The sequence below is a fragment of the Diplotaxodon limnothrissa genome, linkage group LG23, assembly GCF_057381915.1.
Source record: "Diplotaxodon limnothrissa isolate DT_005_m linkage group LG23, D_limnothrissa_male_GT1.1, whole genome shotgun sequence".
Lineage (NCBI taxonomy): Eukaryota > Metazoa > Chordata > Actinopteri > Cichliformes > Cichlidae > Diplotaxodon > Diplotaxodon limnothrissa.
In genome coordinates this window covers 47635636-47658064 of record NC_140617.1, presented here as the reverse complement: position 1 = coordinate 47658064, position 22429 = coordinate 47635636, and the positions used below count along the sequence as shown (strand labels likewise).

Below are 22429 nucleotides of genomic sequence, written 5' to 3'. Positions count from 1 at the left end.
AGTGCGGGAGAGAGTATGACCATGTAGCGTTAAAAGCATGGAAGTATATTACTTCAAGTTTTATTCCATAAAAAAAACAGCATCTGCTGTACACTCAAAACTTCTTTCCATGGCAAAAAATGAAACTTCAAATCTGAGCAAGCACCTAGCACACTGCCACGGTAATGTGAAATTCAAAGAGAAACCCCTGGATCTTTCCACTGACATGACTGCTGCAGCACCGGGTAAACCTCCACTGGCGCCACTCCTGCCTAAACAGGTGAAAATAGATTTAAGAGCGACAGAACTTACAGTGACAGTGCCACCGAGTCTTTGATTTTATTTATTTTTTGCTGTGTTTTACTTGCATCTATCTGAAAGAGCGAGTATAAAAAAAAATTATTTTATATGACATGCTGGAATATGCAGAAAATAGGTTTAAATGTTAAACAAATATCTTCAAGTCAAAGACTGCTGCATGTAATTTAATTTATGCTTAATGCAATGTGCATAAAGTTAAAAGATTAAAACTAACATAACAATTTTTAAAAAGAGACTTTTTCATTCAATTCAATTTTATATGATGGATATTGCAGAAAAAAATTGGGCTGAAAGATCTATTGCTTTAAGTGTTCAGGTTGTGTATCATGTTTTTAAATAGAAACTAAGTAATAAGTAACTAATTACTTTTGAGAATAAGTGATCAGTGATGTAACGGGATTACTTTTTTGGAGAAGTAATTAGTAATAAGTAACTAATTACTTTTTTCAACTAACTTAAACAACACTGGTCATTATACAGCTGTTACACCGAGCTCTACAAGTCTTAAGTTGTGAAAAATAACTGGAGATAACTTATTATATATATGGAGATAGGATCAAATATCACCTGTTAAAAATTGTGTTTTTGCTTTCTCCAGGTAAAAGTATCCTCCAGGTCCAGTGTGTGTGCTGTCTTTTGCTGACATCGAAACAGATTTCTGCAGGGTATAAGCAACTTTGCAACTTCAAGGTGAAGAAGTGTGATATAGTTTACAGAAAGTTTACACCCTCTATTGATTTCTGTTGAAATAAACTTTTTTAAATCCCACCTGGATATGGTTGAGCTGTATTCTTGCTAAACACTTCAGCAAAAGACACAGAGATCCCACTACAACATAGAGCTAAAGTTTAATATGAGATTACAACAGGGAAATGGTTCTCAGAATATGCTAATAATACGGATGTCTGCTTCTGATTTGAATAAAGAAAAGTACTGTGGAGAAATTTGTGTATGAACAAAGATGTTGCAGTTAGCTCGTTTTGTGAGGTCTAATTTACATAACAGTTCACTGAGTAAGGAACAGCATAACTTTTGTACTGTACCTCCATGTGATCTGACTATAAAAGAAAAATGCTTTAAATTCCTGGATCACATGACATTTATGAGTTAGTTTGCTTTAGCAAATTATATGTTTTGACATTTTTGTCAAATGAATATCAGATCACATGGCCAATATAGGATTCAGTTTTGTGTTACTGTATTAAATTCAAGCACCAAAATGTACATAATGATTAAATAATATCCCCTAAATGCGTAAAGGTTTAAAACAATGACAGGACAATACAGATATACTGGGATCACAAGAGTAATTCATAATGTTATAGCTCAGTTGCCTTTTGTATCAAATAAATTAGCTTCGTACATTAAATGCAGAGCTGTCTGTGAATATAACTGACTTCCACTGTCCAGATATGGACTTAGTCCCATGCTATCCCGATCTAGATTATGTGAGTAGGCAAATTTTGTATAACCTACATATCATACATGCAGGGCTGCCTCTAATGATTTCTGTTGAGATAAACTTTATTTTTCATGCAAAATGTAGAGGCTATCAGATGATGACCTTTCATGCAGACACTATATAATGAATCCACAGTATCCATTTACCAGCTTCAGAGAATTTCTCTTCCTGAAGACATCTTCGTCTACTGGTGTTTCAGACGACTGACTGCCAGTTAACCCACCACTCATCAGTCAATCAAAAGATTAAGGTAGGTGTCCTAACGTGGAAAAGTTTGGATTACTTGGAAAGCTATGAAAGCCAGAGCAGGATGTTTATTCAGAGTAATTACAGAGCATTAACCAAATACAAATAATATTTGAATATAAAAGTATTTAAAAGTCACGTATTGTTCTGTTTAAAATCTTGTTGGCTGACAAAGATCCACAAAGTAGATTTTTCAGAGCAATGTGCTGCATGTTTTTAATGATTATTGAATTAAGTAAAATCAAATAAACTACTGTCAACTGCTCCACTAAAACTAAAATAAAACAGACTAATGTAAATGTTTTTGCTGCTTTTCTTCACCAGGGAATCATGATGGTTCAGTGCACCTGTTTACTGCTGCTGCTGCTCTCCACTGCTGTGTTCTCACAAAATTATGACGACTTCATAGTGAAACACACGCTTGTGAAGGCAAATGGTAAAAAAGATTGTGACACTTTGATGAAAGATGTCAATGCACTGGAAAAGAAAACTCCAGGAAAGTGCAAGGAAAAAAATACTTTCATCGACGAACATGACAAGAAAATATTTCAGGACATGTGTAAAGCTGTATCTAAAAAGCAATTTGTTAACTTACCATATAATTGGTTTGACTGTGTGACAAAAGATATAATGGAACCTTGTTCATACACACAAGAAAAACCTAATGAGAAGAAGAGGATACTATGTGAAAAAGACAAATCCAAGAATAAGATTCTACCTGTACACCTTGAGGCTGGTAGCGCTTAGGAGAAGACTCAGCAGTTGATTCCAGTTTGAAACTGTTGTGTTGTCTTAACTACTTGTTCAAAGAATTTCTTAAAATGTGTTGATAATCACGTGACTGTCTTCTGACAAACATGAAGAGGAATTGTAAGGATTTGAGTTGATCACATGTAAGAAACCAGAATAAACTTCTTTCATCCAATTTAATGCTGCAGAAGATTTGTTGCAGAAAAGTTGTCTCTTTATTTCTCAATCTCAGGGTTCACAAATTCTTATATGATGTTAAAATCTAAAGAAAAAAATGCTCTGTCCCTCTTGTCTGTGCTATTTTGGGGAGCTTTTAATTTTATATTGAAGAATTTCAGAAATGTTGAGATTAACTTACCAGAATTCTCCAATGCTGCAGTTCACTCACATGTACAGTTCTGGTTAGAAGTTTTTATCCTCTCGTCATGGGCATGAATGCCATGGTAATTTTGGGCTTTTGATGATTTCTTGGAACGATTCTTTTTCCAGGGTGGAATGATTGTGCAGCATACACCTTTAATGACTTTAAGAAAGCAAGACTTGGGGGGACAAGTTGGAATTTATTTTGGACTCATCCACACAGGTTCAAAAGTCTACATACAGCCTCAAATATATACATGCACCTCCACCAATATTTGGTAAATGCCTATAGTAAGTGTATGTAAACTTCTGACCACAACTCTATCTGTATTAAAAGGGAGTGACAACAGAATTTCAATAGCAAAACAGCATGCATGACTATTCTTATTGCAGGCACACCTACGAACAGTTCTGGAGTGCATATTTATCCTCATGAAACACAAAAAAAATAAACCTCACTAAATTTCCACTGGAAAAAAGAAATCGCAGCAATGTTCATTTTTGCACAAAGCATGAAAGCTGTCAAATTTTGACCTTCACTGGGGAGTAACGGAATACATGTACCGGCGTTTTGTATTTACAATTCAAAATATGACTGTATTCTGTTACAGTTACTGTTTAAATAAGTGGTAATCACAATACAGTTACTCTGTTGAAATAAATAGATTTCACGGCAGTCATTTCCAGTTTCAAATATTATGCTATCCCCTCTCTATCCTTATCCAATTTTGATGATTTGGCACCGTTGGGTGCAGGTTTAGCTGCCAGCCCGGGTTTGAGTACAACCTGGAACCCTTTTTTTAATTATAGTTTTTTATTTACTCAATTTCCATCTGGGATGAATAGAGTTTCTCTGATTCTGATTTCTGGAAACCCAAACAAAACATGCAAAAAGAGGCTGTAATGTAAGCGTCCTGTTAATGGGGGTGAGGTCAGTTACACAATGGACCCAGAGCCAGCAGTGCACGGGCAGGAATGCATTTACAACACCACTTCATAAGAAAAATGGGATGGGATGAAAAGTCAGTACCTTCAATGTACTATGCTGTGTGATTTTTGTTAATGTTAATTAAGGAGCTTACATTGTTAGCTGGCATTACACGAGGTGAGTGCATAGACTGCAGACTGTTAGGCCGTTTCTAAATACTCATGTACGCAAGTTCTCGCTAGTCCAGACTTCATAAGTTCACACAGCAGTCCAGACTTCCCAAGAACCCAGTGCAATCGTTCTACAATTGGAAGTGCAGTGTATTGATGACATCGCTGCATTGGAGTTTTTACTGCTGTCCCTTCTTATATTTAACTCTGATTAAAATTTATTAATTAGGAAATTAATTTCCTGCAATGGAAATTACACATGACATAAAAACAATATACATGATGTAGTAGATTTCTTTGAGAAAAACCAAGATCATTTGAACTGAACAAAAATGTAAAATACAATCTGATCGTTTTTGGAGCAGCCTTCGGGATCTAAATGTATTAATATGCTGTTTTTAGACTTGATGCATTAACAACCTGCTAGCTGACTTTTCCAGGCAGCTTTTCACCATTACTAACCAGGTTAGTAAACTGTGACAGACAGTTTAGTTAGTTTGAACTGGTTAAATGCAAAGCTGTTTTACTGAAAGCATACATTAACTTCAAGGAGAGCCAAAGCTAACATAAACAAAATGGCCCCAGTCTAAACAAAATCCCATTAAACTAACTAAATTACAAAAAAAACACTTTCAAACCTACAACTCAACTCCCTAATATATCAAGGAAAAAGAGGGTGTCTGTCACAGATTTCAACTGTATTTCAATAGCATTTTTCTCTGCCAAGGACTTGCAGGCGGAAATTAACTAATCTTTAAATCTGGGACAAGCCATCTTTTACTACTGTGAGGTTAACTTACTGTGTGCACGATCCTTGAAAAAATAAATAACATTTGCTCTGACCTTGAGTGATTCCCCTGGCAGCACCATGTCCTGGATGTCCTTCCTTGTCCTTCCAGCCTGTACAGGAGAGCAGGGTCTGGGGTTTTCTTTCCATTACTTTATATATAGTAATGAAAGGATGACTGGACTCCCTTTAAAAGGAAAAGGCATGTTGGTACAGCCAAACACCATTAAAATCTAAATCTATTTTTTTTACTTTTGCATTTACCTTTCATTATTTACTTACATGGTATGCTGCTGATATTCCAAACAGATGTATGACGTCAACAAAATCTTTCCTGCCTTGTGGCGTTTGGATGAGCTCAGACTGTGATCTGTCTCCCTCTGTTGGTCAATGTAATATCGCACAGACCCTAAATTTACAAAACTATGATAATCTAATGTTTATTTTTCTACAGTTTATTACGGCCAAAAGGTGAAAATCAAAGTCAGATTCCTACATGATTCGTGTTACTTGACTACAAAAAGGTCAAATCAGAGCACCTGCTGTGTCTTCCAGTCAATCCAGTGTCAGTGGTTTAGAAATGTTTTGTTGCTGATCTATTTTTAGGTCAGTATGACTGACACACAGTCACAACAAATGGAAAAGAAACTGTCACCTTGATTCTGATAGACTTTATTTGACAGTCATTATAGATGACAAACATTACAGTTCTTGAGATTCTTTCTATTGTGATATGATACAGCAAACTAGTAAAGTTATTAACTGCAACTTCAATATTCAGAGGTGAATTCTTTTACAGAGATGTGCATCAGTGTTACAGTGACAGGGGTCTGCATCATCTAAAAGTTACATTTGTTAAGGTAAACTATGGTATATGTCCCACCCTGAATACGCCTGCCTACACAAGTGAAATTGTGCTAGGCCTGTTTTTTCACTTCTCTTTACAAGCTGCAGAGGTCGCCGCTGCTCAGGAAGCTGCAGGGAAGAATGTAGGCCATATATATAAACAGGTTCTCAAAATCAAAAAATAAATATATTTTATTCAAATGAACGAAACTCTTTAATTGTGAAAATGAATAGCTGAACCCAAAACAGATGACAAATATAGAAACTGAAACAAACTCTCAAATAAAGTCCAAATACATCAAAATTACACCTAAAAAGGACAAAACTGACAAATAAATGCAAAAAAACCGAGTAGGAATTTATTAATTAACCATTAGATTTTGAAAATGTAGAACAAAAATAAACTGCTTCAGTGCAAACATTTCCATCTCGAGACACCTTGTAGTTTTAGGTAATATGATCTTACATTCCGCACAGAAACTGACGTCCAACAGGGATAGAAAAAATTTCTGGTAAATATTTATCAAATTTTTAATCCACTGTTTATATAAAATGTCATTTTTAGTTAAAAATGATTCCTGACACAAAGACGCGTGTTCGGATGACTTTGATTTATTCATCAGAAACTTGTTTACGTAAATTAACTCGAGGCCTCTGATCAACATCTGTAAAAATCTTAGAGTGGAAAACACTGCATGAGAATGCAAAATGTCTCATAAGAAGTGTGCTCTCACAGCATCACACTGTGGCTGGACAGAAGGTTTACTTGTGGTGCGTTACGCCAGTTTAGCAAAGACATGTCTAACCACATTCTTCCTTTCATGACCACAAGTAAGCACCTAATGACTCACTGCAGCCGGGTGATGCATCCTTACACAAAACTCTGTACAACTAACACTTTTTAAGAGCGAAATAGATCCTAGTATTGATATGAAAATTTTAGAAGTCATTGCATTGCATTTGATTTAATATGATATAAGGCTTTGTGCCTTTTTAAAATGTTTACCATGTGTTCCTTCTAACCATGATTGCCATCATTCATTTTAAATCTCACACAGGCAGCTCATGTCATTCACGTCTTTACGTGTTTGTTCTGTTCTGACTGAGCCGTTTTGATTTGAGTTAGGATTTTGTGATCGGTGCATGAGAATGACTGCTTGGTTAGCAGGAAGGTTTACGAGAGCTGATCGGAAAAAATAAAAAAAATATACACATTCACGTGTTCCATTTAACACTTTAAAAAAAGTGTTGTGTAGGTGTGAAGACAAATATATTTACCAGCAGGTTTTACATTTCAGAGACCCCAGAGGCAAAACAGACCTGATTCAGAGCAAATAAGAAAACAATGTCAGAAACACTACATGGCAATTAAAGAATATACTGTAATAATATAATAATATGGTGACGGTACATGTAATGACAGAAAATGCTAATCAAATCAGAATGATGGTCACAGGTGATGCATGGTGTGAGAAAATGTGCTGACTCACTCCTAAAGACTGCATGTTTGCACTGACACCACACACTATTACACACTATGACTTCATCTGCTAAACTACTTCCACAAAATTTGGGCACTTCCAACAACCCTCAAGTAAGGTCGTTGCTGTGCTTTTTGGAAGTCGAATTTCCCAGAGGAACCCACCCGAGGGATTAATAAAGTTCTATCTTATCTCTCTTATCTTACTATGGTAAATATGGGTAAAATTGATCACCACATGCAATAATACAGTAAATTATATTAATTAAATAAAAATGGGGATATAGGAAACAATAAAAGAGAGTGGAAAACCCTTTTTATTTCCAAATATCCTGTAATTTAATGATAAATTCTATTTCATTATGTAGCAGGATTGTCACAGCGTTTATTTCTCTGATTGCGTGTTCCAGTGGACTTCAAAGTCCGGAAAGTCATTCAGTTAGAGAGTGGAGCTAAATTATCATCCACTCCAATTACTTACAATTTGGAATCTGTATAATCAGCTCCTCTTAAATATGATAGAGTGTCCTTTTTGTTTGGAGCATGGAAGTATGCTGTACATACTTGTGTTTACCTGCTCATGATCTGAGTCATACCAGAATTATAGCTTAAAGGCTTTATTCTTGACAAAAAGTGAAGCAATGATGCTAAACAGTCATTCTGTCAAGATCTCTGTTGGTAGCTCATCACAACCTGATGCATCGCTGCAGCCCCTGACATGGGTCAGAAATGCTGAGTTCAACACTCGTGTCGTGCTATTGAGCGCAAGCTCAAATGTGCCTTTCATAAGGTAAATGTAGTTTTTACTGAACAGTTGTGAAGACATGTTTTGATAGCTTAATGAAAATCACGTCTCTCTTTTTCAGAATACAGAAAGCACTTTAAGGAAGAATAGCATGTAGCAAGTACTCATTTTATATTATTTGATCAGTATGTATATTTTTTTGTTCTTTAGCACAATCGCACGAAAAGTATGTGAACCTTTTAACTGGTTACAAGACACACACACACACAAGAAGGTTTTTCTGCCTCTTTATTTATCACACAAGCGGATTTCGAATGATCAAAAAACAACATCAGAGAAGCCTTTCAGGTAGCTGCAGACATGCATAGAGAGAACCGATGTCTGGAGACGGTCCTCAGAGAAGTACTCGCTCATTTTGTGCTTTAAAGCAAAATGTGAATGTGGTTTATTTTTCAGAAATATGCAGATAAAACTCAAAAATACTCATTAGCAAATTTCATCACTTGCAAATACATTTTTAACACGTGTAACCCATAAAGGTTACACAAAAAAGTCCAGAAAAATGCATGAATAAACAATGAAACAATCGAAGACAAATAATCAAAATATAGCAATGGCAACATTAAAGGGTTTGTGGCACAGGTAAAATTCTTTGTTCAGTTCCATTCAGATTTATTTAAACAGCGCCAGATCACAACAGCAGTTGTGTCAATGCGCTTTATACTGGAAGGTAACGATCGTACAGCATTACAAAGAAAACTGAAAAAAGCACAACAATCTTTAATTTTCACTGTCATAATCAAAATTGTCATATATGCCCTGCTCAAGATGTACTGGTAGGCCATTTTCACATTTTACCTTCTTCTTCTTTCCTTTGAGTGCTAGAGACTTGTATTTACAAGGCTTCACACTTTTCATCTTACAGTCAATAACATCAAACTTGTGGGTGATGTATTCATTTTTTTTACCTTTACACAAAGCCTTAACCTTTTCTGCTTTCTGGTTGATAAACGTATTAATTCGCTTGCACTGATTAATGCCATTAACGTTTTTCATCATATCATCACATTTACGAGAGCCGTTTTCTGGAAGGATGTGTTTCTTTTTGAAATCATTGTAAGTTTGCGAGAGCACAGCAGCACAGAGCAGCAGCAACAGCAAACAGGCACTCTGAACCCTCATGATTCCCTGGGGAAGGAAAACAGAGAATATTTAAAGGAGTCTCTCCTCTGTACTGTTTTGGTTTCGTTGATGTAATTCAACAATCATAAAAAACCTACTTAAAAAGCTTAAGATCAAGATAAAAACCATTTGTAGTAATCTAATCTGGAAAATGAACTATGTGGTTATTTTTCTAAAAGCTTTTAGATTACAGGTACAATAAAACAATACTCACAGAAAATGATGTGTAAAATAATGAAAATAATACTGCATAGACTTACCCTACTCTTTCGACTGTTAGTGTTACATTAGAAACAACCACAATTTTGTTTGCCACACTTCTCAAAATTATCTTAGTTTTTGCTTTACTGACAGCAGACTTACCTTGACTTGTGAGTTGGTTGCTGGTTTGGGCACAAGGTGGTCGTCTGCAGCACCAGCTGGTAAAGATATCTTCAGTCAGTGAATTTCCCTGAATGTGGTGAATGGTTACAGTGAATTAATTCTGTGTCAAACTAGACACAAATCAATGGAGACATTTCAGATATTAAGCTTTAGCAAAATCGACCTAATCACAGAAACCACATCATGTTTATCAGATATGCAAATTCACTGAGACTAGAATATGAGGGGTTCCTGTTGTCTTCCTGTCTTTATTGTCTGTAGAGTAGATTCAAACAGATTAAAAGGATTTTTATTTAGCATTTAGAGGATATTATTTCAAAGTGCATTTTATTAAATACATTTATTATAGTATCACAACAAAAGTATGGAAACCTGTTTAATGTCCCATAAATTTGATCGGGTCTTCATTTTGACACAGAAATTTCACCTCAAAATCCTATGAACTTAAATAATGAGTCAAACACAACTTTTTCTTCATTTGCATTTTAAGACGATGAAACCCCAAATCTGATGTGGATACCGATGTAGACGTGACCAAAGGGCCTAGACCGATTACTGCTGGCTTGGAGCTCTTTGAAGAACAAATGCTGAAGAGTTTTCTGACAGACAGAACACCTGACACATACAGATGATGACACCTCTGACTGAATGGGAATAACTACCTAAGAGCCTCTACCTACAAGATTTACAACAATAACAACACAGTCCTTTACTTTGAGTGTTTCAGTGTGTATATGTGCTGCTGGTATCAGTATCCAAACACTGGTATCTGATGGCAAAACTAAAGCTGGTGTAGTTATTGAACTAGGTTTAACACAAAATTAGCAGGTATTTCAGTCCCAGTGCTCTGATTCCCATCATGGTGAAGAGAGGTTGATTAAATTGGAACATGCAGAGGAATGTTAGAACAGAGGAATTTTTATCCCCCCCCCACCCCCCCAATAAATACATAAATGAATAAATAGAATAAATAAAAAATAATAATAATAATATCAGGATGCAAGGAGATTAAATGATGTTTAAGTAGGTCTAAAGATCTCCGTAAATTTTATTACACTTGAGCAAAAAGTTACACGAATGCAAACTTTTGTTAAAATCAAAATAGTTCACAGACTGACCTGTGTGCAGCTGAGGCTCATCCGAAAGCAGAAAATTAGAAAGAGGTTAAATGAACCCCGATTTCTCTGTGTCAGCCCCTTTTATGCTACACAACTTGTACTACTGCCCTGGTTACCACTCACACTAGCACACATAGCTTAGCAACCACATTTCCTGTCCACTTCATGTCTGTACTCTGAGCCTTTATGTGATACACACAAAAACCACACCAGCAGAGTCACAGCAATGTGGCTGCAAATGAAGGAAATGCACCTACTTTCTAGACCTACTTTCTTTACAGCACGTACAAATATTTGTTTGTGTACTTTCCAGTTTTTATGTCTATTTACAAAGACATGCTTGCTTAAATACTTAATCACATCCTTGTAAATAACAAACAGTTACAGACACGCAGAACTACTAAACTGTATTCACATTTAAAAATAGTTAGAAAGCAGAAAATAGAGAAGACATATTGTCATCTGCTTTTGCATTCAGACCTGACTTGTTGCCATTTTGGTTCAGGAGGAGAGAGGAGTGTAGTGGTGGCTACTTGTGGTGGCTGAGAGTTACGGTACATTATTATCATCATTATTATTAAAGCTATGCATTATATCAGACAGCTGTAGTTAGCACCCTGCTAATCCAATGTAAAAGCAAATCAAAGATGAAAGTCAGATCATAGTGTTGTACTTTGAATTAAAACGATAGTGTTACACTGCCAGTTACCACCATCGTGGGCATCTCTATGAGTTTATGAACAAAGAAACTGTGAATGCTAATAATCTACTTACAGCATCATGTCACAGTCACAAACCCTGAGTTGTTTAAACTGTCACTTTTAACTTTTAAATCAAGGTTTTAAGAGCTCTCATCGTTATCAAGTATTTCCAGGTGCAGCTTCTTCATTGAATGGCAGGAGCGCCCTCTGCCGTTTGCATAGAGAAGGGAAAAGTTCACAGCAACTGGCATTCCCAGGCAATCTCCCTCTCCCACTCAAGATTTATAGTTGAAATGGTAAAAAGGCAAGGGCTAACTTGACAGAATAAAGTGAGAACAGAAAAAATATTTCTATACTAACAAAAGAAGAGATGCAGTTGTTATTGCTAGATCGAGACTTGGCTACTGTTGGCTCTGATAGGGAAACAGCGAGATGGCAAATGTTAATGTAGAAGCACTACATTAGGAACATCCTAACTGAGTGAGTCAATCAACTAGAGCAGCTGTCTTTAATATGCACACACTTACAAAAACTTACACTTACAAAAACAAAGTAATTCTTGCTTAATTGGAAGACAGTGTCTTTTTACCCAGTGTGTTTTTTATCCTGTCTTCCTTCCCTCACCAATGGCACTTCCACTTCATGAAAGCATCCAGGTTTGCTCCTGCTGGGGGGGTCACAGAGATCAGGTCACCATTCGTCCATATCTCCAACCCCACCAGAGCAATAAAGGTCCTCAGAGGTTTGTAGACCTGAAGAAGACAACATTGGGGATGTAACATTATACTCCAACTGCTAGCAACTACTGCAGAACAGTATGTAGTACAGTGTGTCTGTATTGGTATGGAATCTGTATAGAAATAGCAAAAAAACAGACTCACCATGTTGACAATCTCAAATATTCTCTGTCTCATCTTCTTTTGATCCCTGTTCATCTTCACATACTGAAACACCACAAGACAAATTTCTCATCCTGCTTCTCAGCAGTTTATCTTATAAAAATCTAATTTTGCAAACCAAGGGGAAAAAATGAAAAAGTTAGAAAAGAAGATTAATTTTACCGCGCGGTTATCAGCAACAAGGACGAGCTCAACGTATTTCTGCTGCTGTACAATAGAAATACCCTGAAGAAAATGGCTAGGTCTGGTTCTGCCGGAGGTTTCTTCCTGTTAAAAGAGAGTTTTCCCTTCCCACTATTGCCAAGTGCTTGCTAACAGGGAGTCCTCTGATTGTTGGTTTTTTCTCTTTGCTATTGTAGGGTCTTTGGAATTTGGCTCCCTCTGTTGGTCAATGAGATCTTGTGTACTTGCAAATAACTGTTGTTATAAATAAGACCCTACTAGACTGGATGTCCTATGTACAATTGTGCATTGAACTGTACTATATGCGTTTTTTTTTTTTTTTTTTTGCACTTGGCAGTAATAATTTGTCATCTCACTTGCTACTTGTCACAGCCTCCTGTGTTTCAGTTTTCTTTACATACCACCAATTCACAACCATGGTTACATCAAGGTGCTTTATGCTGTAAAGAATCGACAATATTACAGAGAAAAACCCCCAAATCAGATGACTCCCTATGAGAAGCTCTAGGTGACAATGGGAAGGAAAAACTCATCATGCAAAGCCCACCAAAGCATCACCTTTTGCAGCATAATTAAGAAATGGGTCAGGATCACCTGATCCAACACTAACTATGAGCTTTATCAAAAAGGACATCTGAAAAAAGACAAAGTGCTTAAACAAACACCACACACATAATAAGGATTTAGTTAACACACCATATAGACGACCAACAACACCTTCAAACGAACCTTTCCGGTAGCTTCAGATCAGACATGCACAGCGTTCAAGAGGACAAATGTGTAGAGATGCTTACTTTAGTTTATTCATGATGTGGGTGTCACCATCTTCCTCACAGGAAAGCAGCTTCAGTTAGTAATTTCATGAGTTTCGTCCATAAGACATCAGATGAACATTAGAATAAAACAGAATAAAAAGTATGAGCACAAGGTTCAAAACAAATTTGAATCTAAAAGTGAAATACAAGTATCTTTACTTTTTATTTCAAGTTATTTACCAAGTTGTGTAAAAAGTCAGTTTCTGATCAAGAATGTTGTTTACATCCATGACACCCTGAACACGTTCAACCTCATGCTCTCTGAAGCTAAGCAGCATTGGGCCTGGGTGGCACTTGGATGGGTTGACAGGTTCCTGCAAAGATATCAGTTTAATCCTAAATACAAGAAAACAACCCAGCATAACCAGGGAACGTGCTGCTGTGCGGACTGAGAATTAACAACATGCGTCTCCTTATAAAAAAAACAAACAAAAAAGAAACTAGCAGGAGATCTTGTGAGGGCAACAAGGTAACAGCAGCGCTATATGCAAAATAAGTTTGGAGACATTAAAGAATATCTTTGTCATTCATATATGAATACACCTGTGGATGCATCGGTTATTAAAATAAAACTCTTGTGACTGTCGTGAACCCTCTTGTTATGGCCCGTCTAGGGGTGGCCAGACCACAACCATCCTCATCAGACCCCAAGCAGCTACATCACATAAATCATTATCAAATTTTTCCAGTTATTTACAATGAGTTGTTTTGTAAGATTATTTGACACAAAGGAAGGAGCTGATTATAACTTCAGGGTGCACCCAATGCCAAAACAACAACAAAGAAAGGAGCCCGTCTCAAGGATTTAACAAACTTAGCTACTCTAAAAGATTAAACCAAATGACAGCAACCTGTCAACAAAAAGGCAGTCCACCCCTACATAAGACGAACAGCATTGGGCAAGTAACAAAAGGTCTGCTGGTTGGGATAAGCTGAGGATGAATGACTGGCCGTCCATGGCATTGGAGGAAAACAACACACGTAATCAGGAATTTCTGTGTCTTTATTGAACACAACATAAGCATTCCCAGTATGGTGAAAAATACAAGGGGACTTCATAAATAAATAATCAATCAGCAGCTTCTAACAAGACTTTCTGGTAGCTGCAGACATGCACAGCTTCAGGAGGATCAACAGGTGGACCTTAGAGAAGCAAGTGTTTGTGGCACAGGCAAAGCTAAGCTAATATTAAATGTAACATTGTTTATATCCACTTATTACACATGATTTTATATGGAATCTTTGATCAATCTGGTTGCATTTGATAACATCTGTAATTAAAAGGATAATTGTAATTACAATAACATAATATGTTTTTTAAAAGGTAATTCCATTAACATTAAGACTCATAATAACATTTTACCTTTTAAGATCTGGCTGATCTTTTTTTAACTCTTAAATGCAGTTACAATATTATTTTAGTAACTCATTCCTCTGACTACTCCTTTTGTGTGACTCTGTTAAGAGGCTCCAGCTGCAGCCACAGGCCTCCCTCTGCACGCAGGGCGATTTGGGGAAGACGGCGAACTCTCCCCGAGCTGCTCCCGAGTTCAGGGTTCAACCCTGGGGTCAGTCGAAACCTGAGCAGGGTCAGCGCTACAACAACTCGAAGCTCCGCCATGGCGAATTTCGGACCAATGCAGTTCCTGTACAGAGATACCTGTTAATTTGTTACCAACACATTTCCTATTTGTGTTATTGAGATTAAGGCTGAATGCTGAAACTGAACCTGGAGCCTGAGGATAGGGGATGAAGGCATGAGAAGCTTGGCTCTTTTTGTTGCTCGGGTCAAAACGGAGGGGATCAAATTCCTTGGTAGAGAGCAAATCGTGTTTAATAGATTAAACACAATAGATTTGTAGCAGGAATTAGTGTTATATTGTATATGTGCTTAAATGTGCATTTGTCCAGACAGTGGGATTATGGTGTGTTCCATAAATGCTGACCAGGCAGATTGTACCTGTGTTACAAAAATTAGTAGGTTTACAACTTCAGTCTTTATTGGTCACCAACATTTCTGATCAAAAACTTTGAGTTTGCTTAACTTGACATCAAATGTGATCAACTCTCCTTAAATTGGATCTCTTAAATTAGTGCCTCACAAATAAAGTGCAGAATATGATTAGAGTGTGAACCAGGACAAGACACAGCTCTTGAATCTCCTAAGTCTATTTGAAAATCTTGAAAGAGAGTTTCCCCCCTCACCCGCTGGGACTGTGCGATTTCCTGGCAGCACCATGTCCTGGGTGTACCTCCGTGTTACACCCGGCACAGAAGAGTGGAGTCTGAGGCTCTCTTTGATGCACATGGTGGTGAAGGGAAGGTTGGACAGATCCTCCCTTAAGATCAAGTCATGTCAGGGCACTGAGATAATATTCACATGTAAACATCTGAAACTACCAATAATGTTGCTGGCATTTGTATTTTCTGACCACTGGATTTCTTGTCCATCTCGTCCCTCTATCAGGTCCATCACTTCCTGTCTGCATTTTTCCTGAAAGTGTTCATGGCGTGCTAAATTATACAGCGTCCAGCAGATGGCACTGGCTGTTGTGTCATGACCTGCAGAAGAAGAAGGAAGATTTGCAAAGTGTGAGGACATTTTAATGGCAACTGCAGCTTTAAAAAGACATTACTCATCCTACAGTGTAGCAGCTAGCAGCTGTTACCATTATGGTGTGATTTTCACATAAGACCACAGAGGTCGCTGTTAGAGTAACATCTCACCTGCAAACATGAAAGTGTTGGCCTCAGCCTGTATCTCCTCATCTGTCAGGCCTTTCCCATTTTCATCCTTCAACGCACAAACATTTAGTAATAATATTTATCTGTAATAGTGATACAGTCTCATGAACAAAATGCATTTAAAATGTCCTTCTTCACCACACTTTTTGCATCAACTTTTAACTATTGACTCACTGAGACCTACTCCCTTTCACTTGTAATTTTGTAATGTAATTTCCCACTATAAAATTCCCCACTAGCCCCTGCGAGGGTTCTTTATCCTTCAAGCTCAGGTCATCTACCAGAGGCCTGGGAGCTTCAGGGTCCTGCGCAGTATCTTTGCTGTTCCTACGACTGCGCTCTTCTGGACAGAGATGGATGGTGATCTCGGATGTTGTTTCTGGGATCTGCTGGAGCCACTCATCTAGCTTGGGGGTCATTGCACCAAATGCGCCGATTACCACTGGGATTACTGTTACCTTCACCCTCCATATCTTTTCAAGTTCTTCTCTCACACTTCGTATTTCTCAAGCTTCTCGTGTTCCTTTTTCCTGATGTTGCTATCACCTGGTATAGCTACATCTATCACTACGGCATTCTTCCTCAGCTTGTCCTTCACTACTGTGTCTGGTTGGTTAGCCATCACTAGTGTGTCTGTCTGAATCTGGAAGCCCCACAGGATCTTAGCTTTGTCATTCTCAACCACCCTTGGAGGCGTGTCCTCAATGTTGGCAATGTTGCCTTCTGGTGGTGTGATCCTGACGATTTCTCCATTCCATAGTCGGTATCTGTAGCCAATCTTGTTAATGATCTCACTGAGGGGATTTAGGCCTTTGCAGATCAGCAGTGGCTAAAGAGCGTCTCCTTGGTAGATCCTACACTTGATGGTGGCATGTGGTATTGGCTTGAAGTTGGTCTCTAGTGTTGTATGCCACATCAAGTTTTAGGGTCATGTTGATCTAGTATAATTCTAGGAATTCCAGGATGAATCCATGTGTGGGGCAATAAGTCGTAGACTTTCTTGTAGTAATCCTGGCTGTGCATAGGCTGGTGAGCCTGGTCTTGCAGTCCTTGTGTGACTGCTCTATCTAAAAGTAGCTTGAGTTTTCCCCCTCTGGTGTTCTTGCCAATTCCTTTCTGTTCCCCAATCAGGTATTGAACCACGTGTCTGTTCATCTTAGCCGCTATGATGCCCTACAGGAGCTTTCATGTGGTACTGGGGCAGGTTATTGGCTGGTAGTTGGATAGGACAGGATCCTTTTGGGGATACTTGGGGATCAGGAGCATAAAAATGGGGTACACTAAGTACCATTTAATGTTTAAATGGTAAATGGCCTGCATTTGTATAGCGCTTTACTCAGTCCTTAAGGACCCCAAAGCACTTTACACTACATTCAGTCATTCACACACTGGTGATGGCAGCTACATTGTAGCCACAGCTGCCCTGGGGCGCACTGACAGAGGCGAGGCTGCCGGACACTGGCACCACCGGGCCCTCTGACCACCACCAGTAGGCAAACATGGGGTTGGTATCTTGCCCAAGGATATTTGGCATGCAGCCAGGAGGCAGCCTGGGATCGAACCACCGACCTTCTGATTAGTGGCTGACCTGCTCTGCCACCTGAGCTACAGCCACCCGAATGTTAGAATGTTAGAAATAAACAGCAGCACTAAAAGTGTAGAAAGTAAGTAAGCTAAATATAGCTTGAGATAATATTCTTTTTTTTTCTCTCTGTGTGATTTTGAAAACCTTCTGCAGCATCATTCTCTCCTCTTAATTGATGCATATTGATAAAAACCAGAGAAAGGCTGTGTTGAACATGCTTCATGGTAGCGTAAAATGCCATAGATGCCAACCAGAGATGGGCAGTAATGCGTTACTGTAATCTGATTACTTTTTTCAAGTAATGAGTAAAGTAAGGGATTACTATTGCAAAAACGGTAATTAGATTACCGTTACTTTCCCGTAGGAACGCTGCATTACTGCGTTACTAAAACCGTGATTTTTTGCGAGAATACAGTGACGTAAGCAAGCGCGCCGTTAGTGACAACAGCTGTGTGCAGATCAACAGTGGATCATATATCGATTGTGGGAGAGTATGAGTGTGCAGCGTTTAAAGCGTGGAAGTACTGACCTTACTTTGAGTTTGATTCCATAAAAAGTGACAAAAACATTAGTGTCCGCTGTGCGTGGGAAGAAAACTTCTTTTTACAGTGAAAAAAAAAAAAAACCCTAAACTTCAGAGCAAGCACCGAGTAGCTACGACGTGATGGGAAATTCACAGAGAAACTCAGATTCTTCCACTGACCGCGGCACACCTGCACCAGGGTAACCCTCCGCCTACCCCAGTCCTGCTTTACAGGTGAAAATAGAGCAACAGGACCGCTGAGTCTGACTTTATTTTCTGCTGTGTTTTACTTGCATCTATTTGAAAGAGTGAGTGTAAACACAATTTTTTTTTTATTTTATGTGCTGGAATGTGTAGAAAATGTGTAGAAAATAGATTTAAATGTTAAACTAATTTCTTCCAGTCAGAGAATGTTGCATATAATTAAATTTTTGCTTGATGCATAAAGTTAAAAGATTAAAACTAATAAAACAAGTTAAAAAAAGAGACTTTTCCATTTGATTACATTTTGTATGATGGATTATGTAGAAAAAGTAGAATTGGGCTGAAAGATCTATCGCTTTATCACCTCTTCAGGTTGTAAATCGTGTTTTTAAAAAGTAACTAAGTAACTAAGTAATTAATTATTTTTGAAAATAAGTAATCAGTAAAGTAACAGGATTACTTTTTTGGGGAAGTAATCAGTAATTCGTTACTGATTACTTTTTTCAAGTAACTTGACCAACACTGATGCCGACTGGAAGTTCCTGTTTCTGTGCATGTTGCAAAACTTACTGCCTGACCCCTTCTGTAAAAGATAGCAGCAGAAAAAAAAATACAGCTTATAGTCTTTCTGCCTTACCTTTGTTAGCTACAAGATTGCATTTACAGTACTCTGAAGTAAAACAATAAATTAGACACTGCTACAGGTTATTATAGTACTATACTACAATACTTTTAAAGACTTTTACAGCATCATATGGTTAAGTATATATCTAGAGCAATCCATAACATTAGATTTCAACAGCAATTAATACAAAAAAGCACATAAGCAACAAATATGATAGTTATATTTGCATCTGCACCATTTGACAGTAACAGTGCGTCATCACACTTGCAGCCTCCTATGTAACTCGTGTAACTCAGCTACAGAAATGCCAGAAGGTCAGATTATTACCTGTGTGCAGTGTTTAAGGCTTGTTTGAATCGTTTCCCCTGCTGAGTCTTCCAGTAAATCCAGTCCCAGTGGTGAAAACTGGGACTGGATGTGTTACTCGCCGATGTGTTACAAGGTCACTGAGCTCCACTATGGCTGATACGTACTCACATCTCCAGATTAGTTTTGCCTTCTGCTACAAGTCGACACCACTTGTCCTGAAAACAGAAACAAGGACGGATTAACAGGATAAAGATATCAGCATAAGCAAGGCAAGAAAATCACATTTGGGGGGTGATTCATGCAGTCCAAGTCTTCAACTTAAAGCAGCTGAACTGTTCAGGATCGGTTTAAGATGTTATTGGACAAACAGTGAACACTATGATTTGATCTCAAATATGGTAACTTATGTTGTACACATGAATTTTAAAGATCACCCAAGTTCTGTGCAGTCAGTGTAGCTGTTGACTGTGCGTTTGCCTGTGTTCAGCCTCCTCGATAATTTAAGGAATTTTTTTTAAAACTGAGAATAAATAAAAACGAATGAATAAAATACGTATTAGTCTATTAGTTATGCTGTCAGACTGCTGGACAATTCTGGAAATCACTACAGAAAATGATGTAGTAGTTTTGTAGAGGGTGTGTTACTCTTCACCAAAAGAAATATGAATAACAGGCATCACATTGATGAGTCTTATTCTGCTGAAGGTTTCTTCCTGCTAAATGTAACTTTTTCCTTCCGACCACCAGAATGTGCTTGCTCATAGCAGTTCACTTGATTACTGCTGTTTTTTTTCCAATACTGTAAGTTGTTTAACTAACAGTAAAGCATCTTAAGGTGGCTGTTACTGTGTTCAGTGTCCTCTTACTGCAATTAAAACCTGAATGACTAATTTAGAATCTGAAAATAACTGAAAAACGTATTTTTCTGATGGTTGTACCAGTTTTAACAATGTTTGCTTGTCTTGTTTGCGACCGGTGGTACCCTTGTATACACTAATCCTATCAACTTCATAACCCGATGTGACTTAATTTAACATTTTCAGAAAACTTGACCTGTGACCCTTTACTTTGAGGCCGAGGTCACTGAGAATCGAACTTGTCTGAGCTTTTTAGTAGATGCACCTATGGTATCGATTTCAAAACTCCATGTAGCCTACGTCTCAAGTTATCGCATTCACAAACTTGGTTGTCCACATTGCCCGCTTGGAGGTATGACGATGAGCTGAGGGATAAACTCAAACTGTCATGCGATCAGCTTTGTGTGCATTACTGCATGCGTGATTGTGTGTATCTTACATGCATGATTTTAGATGAGTTAAATACAGCAATGTAGCTCTTCAATATATCAAAATGGAAAGCTGGAGTGAGCAGTCGTGTCTTGTGGGACCACACCACTCCATTACTGATCAACAGACTGTGTCCTGAAACCAAAAAAAAAGACTTGTAGTTAGGAGCACTGTCGTTTGGCTTTTAGAACAAAATCAATACTGGGAAAGATTTAATTCCAGTAAACTCTGCAACATATGAGGAAAACTAAAATATTTCACTCACCCAGAAGGGGCGCAGGTGGTGAGAAATTAATTCATCTTTCACTGTGATGCTGACTGAAGGAAGTAAATGATGAACAATGTAAGCAAACACCAAAAGCTTAGCTTCAGACTGACTGTTGGTGTTTTATAAGCAGAGGTTTGACGTAGTCAGGGTGAAAGAGTCTGACCAGATGGTAGAAAGGACCAAGGAACCAGCAGCAGGAGTGTTTGTATGTCTGCACTAGGTCATCCAACCGCTGGAGGCCTTCTTCTGTGCTCTGCATCTATGTTTTATCACAAAACAAGACTTAAAGATTGGTGCTGATTATAGCAATCAAAGAGAAATAGTAACATAGCAACAAAAAGTACATTCTGTTTAACTGTGAACCCTATAGCTGCATCATGTAGAGATTACAAATATTTAAAATAGTTCATAAAAAAGGAGGATGTCTGTGTGTCGTACCTTCCCAAGATGGCCCAACAGCCATGAACGTGTCTGTGGTTTGCTGAAACAGGACAACCTGTGAGAGTACCAGGTGTGACGCAGCAGCAGCCTCGCAGTCCAAAGTGCAACCACAGCAACCAGTCCAGTACTGAAAATGTACAGGACTGAACAGAGACCTGTCCAGCTGAGGATCAGAGAGAGGACACTGTGCAGGAGAGCCATCGCTGAGACAGAGCAATTAGCATCCAGACGTTCAAGTTTCTCACTACTGGCCCTGCTCTGTTGGTTGTACTTATAGGGGCAAATTGCTCCACCCCCCACTCACACACACTTAATTATAAATACTAAAATACTAAAAGCTCTAGTTCTAAGTTATGAAATGTACATAGTATTCCATTAGTCTTGTCACATTTTAATATAACTCTACAAACTATTTCACTCTTGCAATCCCCCCAACGATAATAATAACATGTAGTCTGAACAATATGGCTACTGCACATGGTAATTTAAAATGATAACTGTATAAAAAAAGAAATAAGTGACTAAATATAAAAACAGAAGTCATGATGGCTATAAAAAGGTAAAATACTATGCAAGAACTGCTGTACCAAAAGTAGTGTTGTCGCAGTATTTTGGAGAATTCTGATTTTATTTTCATTGTGGAGATTAATTATCGGTACTTTCTGATTTAATACAGTAACATCTCCATTCTACAGGCTTTGGATTTTAAGATTCCACGAGAATGCCCACTTACTTGGAATTCTCCTTGATGGCAGAGAACCACCTCTTAACCTGATCACCTGCTTACCCAGAGAAGCTGCTCTGAGTTTCATGAAATGAGAAAGACAAAGAGGCAGTCATTTCAATTTGGTTCACTTGCATAAAAGCACAGGGTTAGTCAAACCATGACTTCTGTTTCATTTAGGAGCACTTTGGAAATGAATCAAACTGGATGCTAACTGGTCTGACTAAAGCTAGCTAGCGACTAAAAACTAGAGGAAAGTTGACTCTCAGGAATGAACTTAAGAAAATTCAAACTCCTTCATTATCAGTTTAGTACGATGGACACTTTGTTTATGGTGTTTACACTTGTTTGTGAAGCTCTGTG

The 22429-nt window shown here is 37.9% G+C and overlaps 1 pseudogene; it reads right to left on the bottom strand.

Moving 5' to 3' along the window:
- Positions 1-14794: 14794 nt before the first annotated feature.
- On the bottom strand, positions 14795-21543 carry LOC146608968 (cytochrome P450 4F3-like; annotated as a pseudogene).
- Between the last annotated feature and the right edge of the window lie 886 nt (positions 21544-22429).